At 45.7% G+C, this 6,833-nt stretch overlaps 1 non-coding gene and 1 pseudogene across 1 annotated transcript; both read right to left on the reverse strand.

Moving 5' to 3' along the window:
- Positions 1 to 3,539: 3,539 nt before the first annotated feature.
- LOC114808796 lies at positions 3,540 to 3,677 on the reverse strand. The gene has a single exon (XR_003756566.1). It is a non-coding gene; the product is annotated as a small nucleolar RNA SNORA7 (small nucleolar RNA).
- Positions 3,678 to 4,363: 686 nt separating this feature from the next.
- On the reverse strand, positions 4,364 to 6,391 carry ORNANAV1R-PS4032 (annotated as a pseudogene).
- Positions 6,392 to 6,833: the final 442 nt, after the last annotated feature.

Here is a 6,833-nt window from a genome sequence, read left to right on the forward strand (position 1 = left end):
AGTAGTAGTGATTATGACTACTGGCTTTGCCAAAGGGAAAGACCTTGGCACCATTCTTTACGTTAGCAGCATTTATTGGACACTGCCTAAAAGCCACATTTGCACCGTGGTTGCAGGGGTGAGAAGGAGGCAGGTACATTAGGGGAGGTGGAGTATGGGAGGGTGCAGGTTTAGGACAAAGACACCACTTGAACCTAAGTAGCCCCTACTGACAAACTCACAGGTCTTATAAGAGACTGGTATGAGATAGATAGGGAAATAGATGGGTGGCCATCTCCCAGATCTTCCCCGTTGAGTTTCCATTAATCAACCAACCTATCGATGGTATTTATTGAGTGCTTACTGTGTATAGAGCCCTCTATCGAGTGCTTGGGAGATTTCAGTTCCACAGAGCTGGTAGACACGTTCCCGGCCCATGAAGAGCTTATGATCTAGAGACAGAGAAAGACATTAATGGATATAAATAAATATGGATAAATATAGAAGTCTTTTAGGGCTGGTATGGCTATCAAATGCTTACATAGCACAGATACAAGTACAGAGGCAATGCAGAAGTGAGAGGGAGTAGGGGAGAAGAGAGCTTAGTTAGGAAACGTATCTTGGAGATGTGATTTTAATGAGACTTTAAAAGTCAAGAGAATGGTGGTCTGTCATATATGGAGAGGGTGGGAGTTCCAGGTCTGAAGGAGGAGGTAGGCAAGGGGTCAGTAGTGAGATAGATGAGAGTGAGGTAGAGTGAGTATATTAATGTTAGAGAAGAGAAGTGTCCAGACTGATTTGTAGTCAGAAAGTAGCCAGGTAAAGTTCGACAAGGCAAGCTGATTGAATGCTTTAAAGTTACTGTCCATCGATGAACGTATCCTATTTGAAGGGCTCTGAAATAGAATCCTGGGGAACCGACAGGAAGAAATTAGAAAAACTTTCATATGAAAACAGCTTGCAATATTATTGTGTGACAATTGAATGCAACCATTTGTAGCATTTTTGATTCAAGAACCTAGTAGCACAGATTCATCAGGGAATTTGTTGTACCTCCAGAAAATCCCCAAAGTTCTATCACCATAAATAATAGCATTTCCAGAGTACCTAAGGCACTTGGTATTTACTGGGTGTGGAGCCTTAAGGTAGGATCTTGGGAGGAGTAAATGGAGAAGAACGAGTTTCTTTCTCCAAATAGCATTTGCCTGAACCTTGACAGAGAATTGATGTGGGTGTTGGAGGGGCATACTAATACCATATTCTAGTTGGCGACTCAGGGGCCCTCACAGCTAGAAGGAGAGCCAACTATGAGGTGGTGGGCAGCATTGCCTTCTGAAAAGGGGATGTACTTTCCCCCTCCAGGGCTTCCACTAGTTTGTGAGGGAGGATACAGTTCTGGTCCTCAGGCATTCTCAAAGAGGGAACTCCACAAGTTGACACTGGACCAATAGGATCCTGGGAAAATCCTTTGGTCCAGTACCTCAAGTGCTGATGGAGGTTACCTATGGCTCAAAGCAGTTAGGAGAGAGTTTCAATGGTCAGAAGGAAAGGAGATTCCTTATCAGCCTGCTACCCTAATCAAAACTATTTTATCTAGTCAACAATTTGAAGTTAGCCTGGTCCTGGGCCCCAAAATTCCTATTCTGTCCCACAGGCATGAGTTGACTCTCTGGGGAATATTATTTTGAAAGAGAATTAAATCTCTAGGAAGTTTAAGTATTCCTGGAATATGGCTGAACCACTGGAGCAGGGCCCTGTTACTCAGAGTTGAAAGGAAGAGCACCCTAAATAGCATAATGAGTTTTTAATGGTCGAAGTGACTTCTGCCATCTTCACATTGATCATTTAGAGTTACTCCTCTGCTGCCTGCAGAACTCTTTTCAGGTGACTTAAAAGAGTTGGATTGGCCCTGCTGCTCAACCAGATAAGGCAACTCTGGACTGCCAGAAGCTGTCTGGCATGGAGAGGACATGACTCCTCTCTCATCCTTGATCCTCTCTCTCTCAGTCAACCCACATATTCAATCCATCACTAAATCCTGTCGGTCCCACCTTCACAACACTGCTAAAATCCACCCTTTCCTCTCCATCCAAAATGCTACCACGTTAACACAGTCACTCATCCTACCCTGCCTCAATTACTATATCACCCTCCTTGCTGATGTCCCAGCCTCCTGCCTCTCCCCACACCAGTCCATACTTACTCTGCTGCCTGGATCATTTTTCTACAAAACATTCAGGATGTGTCTTCCTACTCCTCAAAATATTCCAGTGGTTGCTCATTCACTGCCACATCAAACAAAAACTCTGCACCATTGGCTTGAAAGCACTCAATCACCTTGTACTCTCCTACATCACCTTGCTTCTCTCCTACTACAACCCAGCCCACACACCTCACTTCTCTAATGCTAACCTTCTCAATGTACCTCGATCTCATCTATCTTGATTTCGACCTCTTGCCCACATCCTGCTTCTGCCCTGGAAAGTCCTCCTTCCTCAAATTCGACAAGCAATTACTCTCCCCCACTCCAGAACCTTCTTGAGGGCACTTCTCCAGGTGGACTTCTCTAATTTAGCTCCTAACCCTTTCCTCTCTTCCCACTCTCTTCTGCATTACCCTGACTTGAAGTGCAGTCTGTAAGCTCGTTGTGGTCAGGGAATGAGTCTGTTGATTGTTATACTGTACTATCTCAAGTGTTTAGTACAGTGTCTGCACACTAAGCTCAATAAATCCTCCTGGACTAGGCTTCTGCTTCTCAAGAACAAATTAGTGAAGCCCTTTAGATTTCCACTCAATCTCATTCTTTTTCCATAATCTAGGACTGTTTTCCCTGCCTTCTGTTGATGTGGAAGGGTATGATGCAGGAGTGAAGCTAAATCTTCGGTTGCTCCTCCTCGGCTGCCTCCAGCAAATACTCCTACACTGAATGCCAGAGCACTTCCTGCCTGTAAGCAAAGCAAATCCCGCCTATCTAGACTGTGTCTGTCTCCCCCTTTAGACCGTGAGCTCGCTGTAGGCAGGAAAGTGTCTGTTTGTTGATCTATTGTACTCTCCCAAGCATTTGTTTCTTACTACAGTGCTTTGCACACAGTAAGCACTCAATAAATATGATTCATTGAATGAATAAATGAATGATGATTCCCCCAAAATGAGCTGCCGAAGAGGAATTTTTAAAGATGGTAATCATCCAGCCCTTCCCATAATGGCTACTATGCCACTTTTCTTCACAAATGGCCACGTGATGGTAGGTACCCTTTGGTGAAAATGCTACCAGGTTCCTTCTCTCAAAGATGGTACTGCCAATAGCTATTTCATAGGAGGACTTCCTGTTGTTGTCTTATGCTGTTGAGTTGTGTCCGACACAAAGCAATGCCATGGACACATCTCTCCCAGAATGCCCCACCTCCATCTATAATTGTTCTGGTAGTGTATCCATAGAGTTTTCTTGGTAAAAATACGGAAGTGGTTTACCATTGCCTTCTTTTGCACGGTAAATCTGAGTCTCCACCCTCAACACCCCCTCCCCCCATGCTGCTGCTGCCCAGGATGGGTGAGTTTAGACTTATAGCAGATTGCCTTACACTTGCTAGCCACTGCCCAAGCTAAGAATGGAATGGGTAGGCCTCTGCTTGACTCTCCTTCCCATAGTCGATACTGGTAGAGTACTGGAAACTCTCCAGGTGCGACCCTGAGAGGTGCACAGGTGGGGTACTTGTGGTTTATTTGTTGGGTGTGAGGTTGGGTCTCTGAGTCAAGATGTTGAGGAGCTTTTTTGAGGAAGCAGCATGACATTTTTAGACTAGGAGCATCTTTTGGACATCCCACCCCACCCTATGTAGGTCTACATTTCCTTTGTCATGGTTCTATAGGCAAACTCTGCTTTATTACATATTTGCTGCACCATTTGACCTCCTCAGTGATTACAAGGAAATATGGATTGCCTCACTTCCAAAAGCCTCAAAATATTAGAAAATCATGATCAGCAGAGGGGGTGATTTTCAGGTTTTAGCCTTTCTCCCTTTAATATTTTGAGAGATTTTCTGAAATTGCCCCTTGCTTCAACCCCTCCCCAGAAAGCCTTCCTCAACGAAAGGCAAGCTTGAAACAAACAACTTGCAGACAAGAGGATGCAGCAGAGGGTGGTGATGTAAGCAGAGATGAAAGGACAGGGACTGCTGGTAACTTGCCCAAGGTCAAAAAGCAGAAAAGGGGCAGAGGAGGGATTAGAACTCAGGACTTCCTCTGACTCCCAGGCCTGGGATCTTTCCACTAGGCAATGCTGCTTCTTTAATGGAGCATCAATCCCAGGGCAGCAGAAAGGCACAGCCAAGCAAACAAAAACTTGAAAGAACATTATAGAGCTACAGGACATGATGCTTGTTTTCTAGGAGTATAGAGTGTACTGGAGACAAAGGTTCAATGAATGGTAATTACTGAGTACCTATTGAATGCAGAGCACTGAACTAAGCACTTGAGAGAGGGCAGCCGGGGTAGGAATGATGGTCCTTGCTCTCAGGGAATGTGGGAAAGGGCTTGAGTTACTTCCCTCACTAGTTCTGCTACTAAATCCCATGCCTGATCCTGGTCTTTAGGGGCATTTTATCCCTGAGCCTTTCCCCATTTCAGGACTTTGAATCCTGTTCTATCCTCCAGCCCCTGAGAGCAATATCCCATCTGTCTTCCCCACTGCTGCTGCTGAGCTGTAACTGGGAGTCACAAACATCAAGCATCTCTCCCCTGCAGACTTTGAATGGTTCATTCTCATTGTCTCCCAACCCCACACTGCCCCATTTTGGATGTATTGTCTGTCCCATCATATCTGATGGATCAATGATAAAGTGGTCTTTGTGAAAGGTTGGAATCTGGGGACTCAGATCATTCCCCCCCTGCCCCAGACTGGAATGGGTGTCTTGAGAAGAGCCTTGAATACTGAGATCAGAGGTCTCTCAAGGCTGGGAGGTCTCTCAGCGAACTCATCTCTAGGAAGCCAAGGGGCAGTGAGACTGTGACCCCATTCACAGTTCCATGTGGATCCCTCAATCCCAAGTATCACATCTCATCATTCCTCCATATCTGGGATCCCTGGGCAGTGAGTGTTCGAGCCCACTGGGGTGTGGGGCTCCACGTCTCTCCATATGAAGAAGCTGTGTAGCCTAGTGGATAGAGCATGGGCCTGGAAGTCAGAAGACTCTGCCACTGTTTGCTGTGTAACCATGGGCAAGTCACTTCACTTCTCTGTGCCTCAGCTACCTCATCTATAAAATGGGGATTAAGATTGTGAGCCCTATGTGGGGCAGGGACTGTGTCCAATTCAATTACCTTGTATCTACCCCACTGCTTAGTACAATTCTGGCATATACTAAATGCTTAAAAACCCCACAGTTATTGTTCTTATTGTTATTACATCCCACCCCTTCTCCTTTTCCCTCTCTGTTGATGTCATTGTGGAACATCCATCCAGGACATACAACTTCCTTAGGAGCTGGTGTGGAATCTGAGTTGGAAATGGGAGATGTCCTTCTCCCAAACATTCTCATCCTCTGGTTACTGTGAATGATCAGAAATGGACTGATGGCCAAGAAGGTGAAGGACAATATCTTGGAGTGAGTCACCAGGTGAGGAGATCTTTCCCTCATGTTGACTAAAATGCTCAGCATGACAGTCCCTTGTCCATAAAGGAGAACGTAGAGAGTGACCAAGGTGACTACATTCTTGGCCGCCCTGACCTCGGGCATCACCCTGGGGGAGCAACCAGATCCACTGAGGTGTTGGACCTGTGGGTGGTGTCTGTGAAGGACAAACACCATGTAGCCGCTGGCCGTGCTCATGAGCCCCACAAAAAAGAGGTCCGCAGGGAGAAGACCACCATGTTTACCAGAGTGGTGACTGTAACTGGACTGTTGGAGGAACAATATTTAATAATAAATGTCATTTGAATATTGGTTAGGTTGTGGGGTCTCTCCAAGTATATCAGTGTAGTTACCTCTATCAGCAGACTGAGGACCCAAGAGAAGAGGCAGGAGGGAAGGATGTTTCTGGGTGATTTGGCTTTGACCTCGGCCCACCGGGATGTGCTGGGGCTGATGGTGATGGCCTGGAAGATGCTCAGAAGGCAGGTGGTGGAGATGACAAAGCCCCAGCCCACTCGGTAGAGGTATAAGAGGATTTTACATCCAACCGAATCCAGAAAGTTCTTCAGCCCCCAAGCTGACATGGTCTCTGGGATTTCAAGAGTGAGAGGGTCGATGGTATTAGCCAGTGCCAGCTGTGCGAGGATCAAATCTGAAGGGTATATCTTGTGGCTGGTAAAGACCACACGAGCACAAACCAGGAGAAGGAAGACATTCCTCCAGAAGCCAATAATGATCTGTAGCAGAAGGAGAATGCCATAAGACATCTCGCTAACAACCATTCTCTGGGATTCACAGCAGGAACTTTGTTAGACTTCATCCAAAGGAATGTGGTCTGCAGGATGGGGAGGTTAGAAGTTGCAGTGGCAAGACAAACAAACATTCCCACATAAACACACCACAAAACACAGAAAGACCAGTAGCTCAGGATAATAATAGTCATAATTATAATTTTGGTAGTTGTTGAGCACTAACTATGTGCCCGACACTGTGCCAAGTGCTGGGGTGGTACAAGCAAATCATGCAGTATATGTGTTTGTATCTATTGGACCTGATATCAAATTGTAAAAATGAACAAATCCCACATTTATTCCAATTGTATTCACATAACCCACCTCTTTGTCAAACTAAAGAAAGAAGGGATCCTATTGGGGACCCACAAAATATTTATCGAATACGGTGGCTGATTGAAAACCACTGGTAATAGAACAAGAGGCCCTGGTG

This window comes from Ornithorhynchus anatinus, unplaced genomic scaffold (genome assembly GCF_004115215.2).
Source record: "Ornithorhynchus anatinus isolate Pmale09 unplaced genomic scaffold, mOrnAna1.pri.v4 scaffold_224_arrow_ctg1, whole genome shotgun sequence".
NCBI classification, from domain to species: Eukaryota; Metazoa; Chordata; class Mammalia; order Monotremata; family Ornithorhynchidae; genus Ornithorhynchus; species Ornithorhynchus anatinus.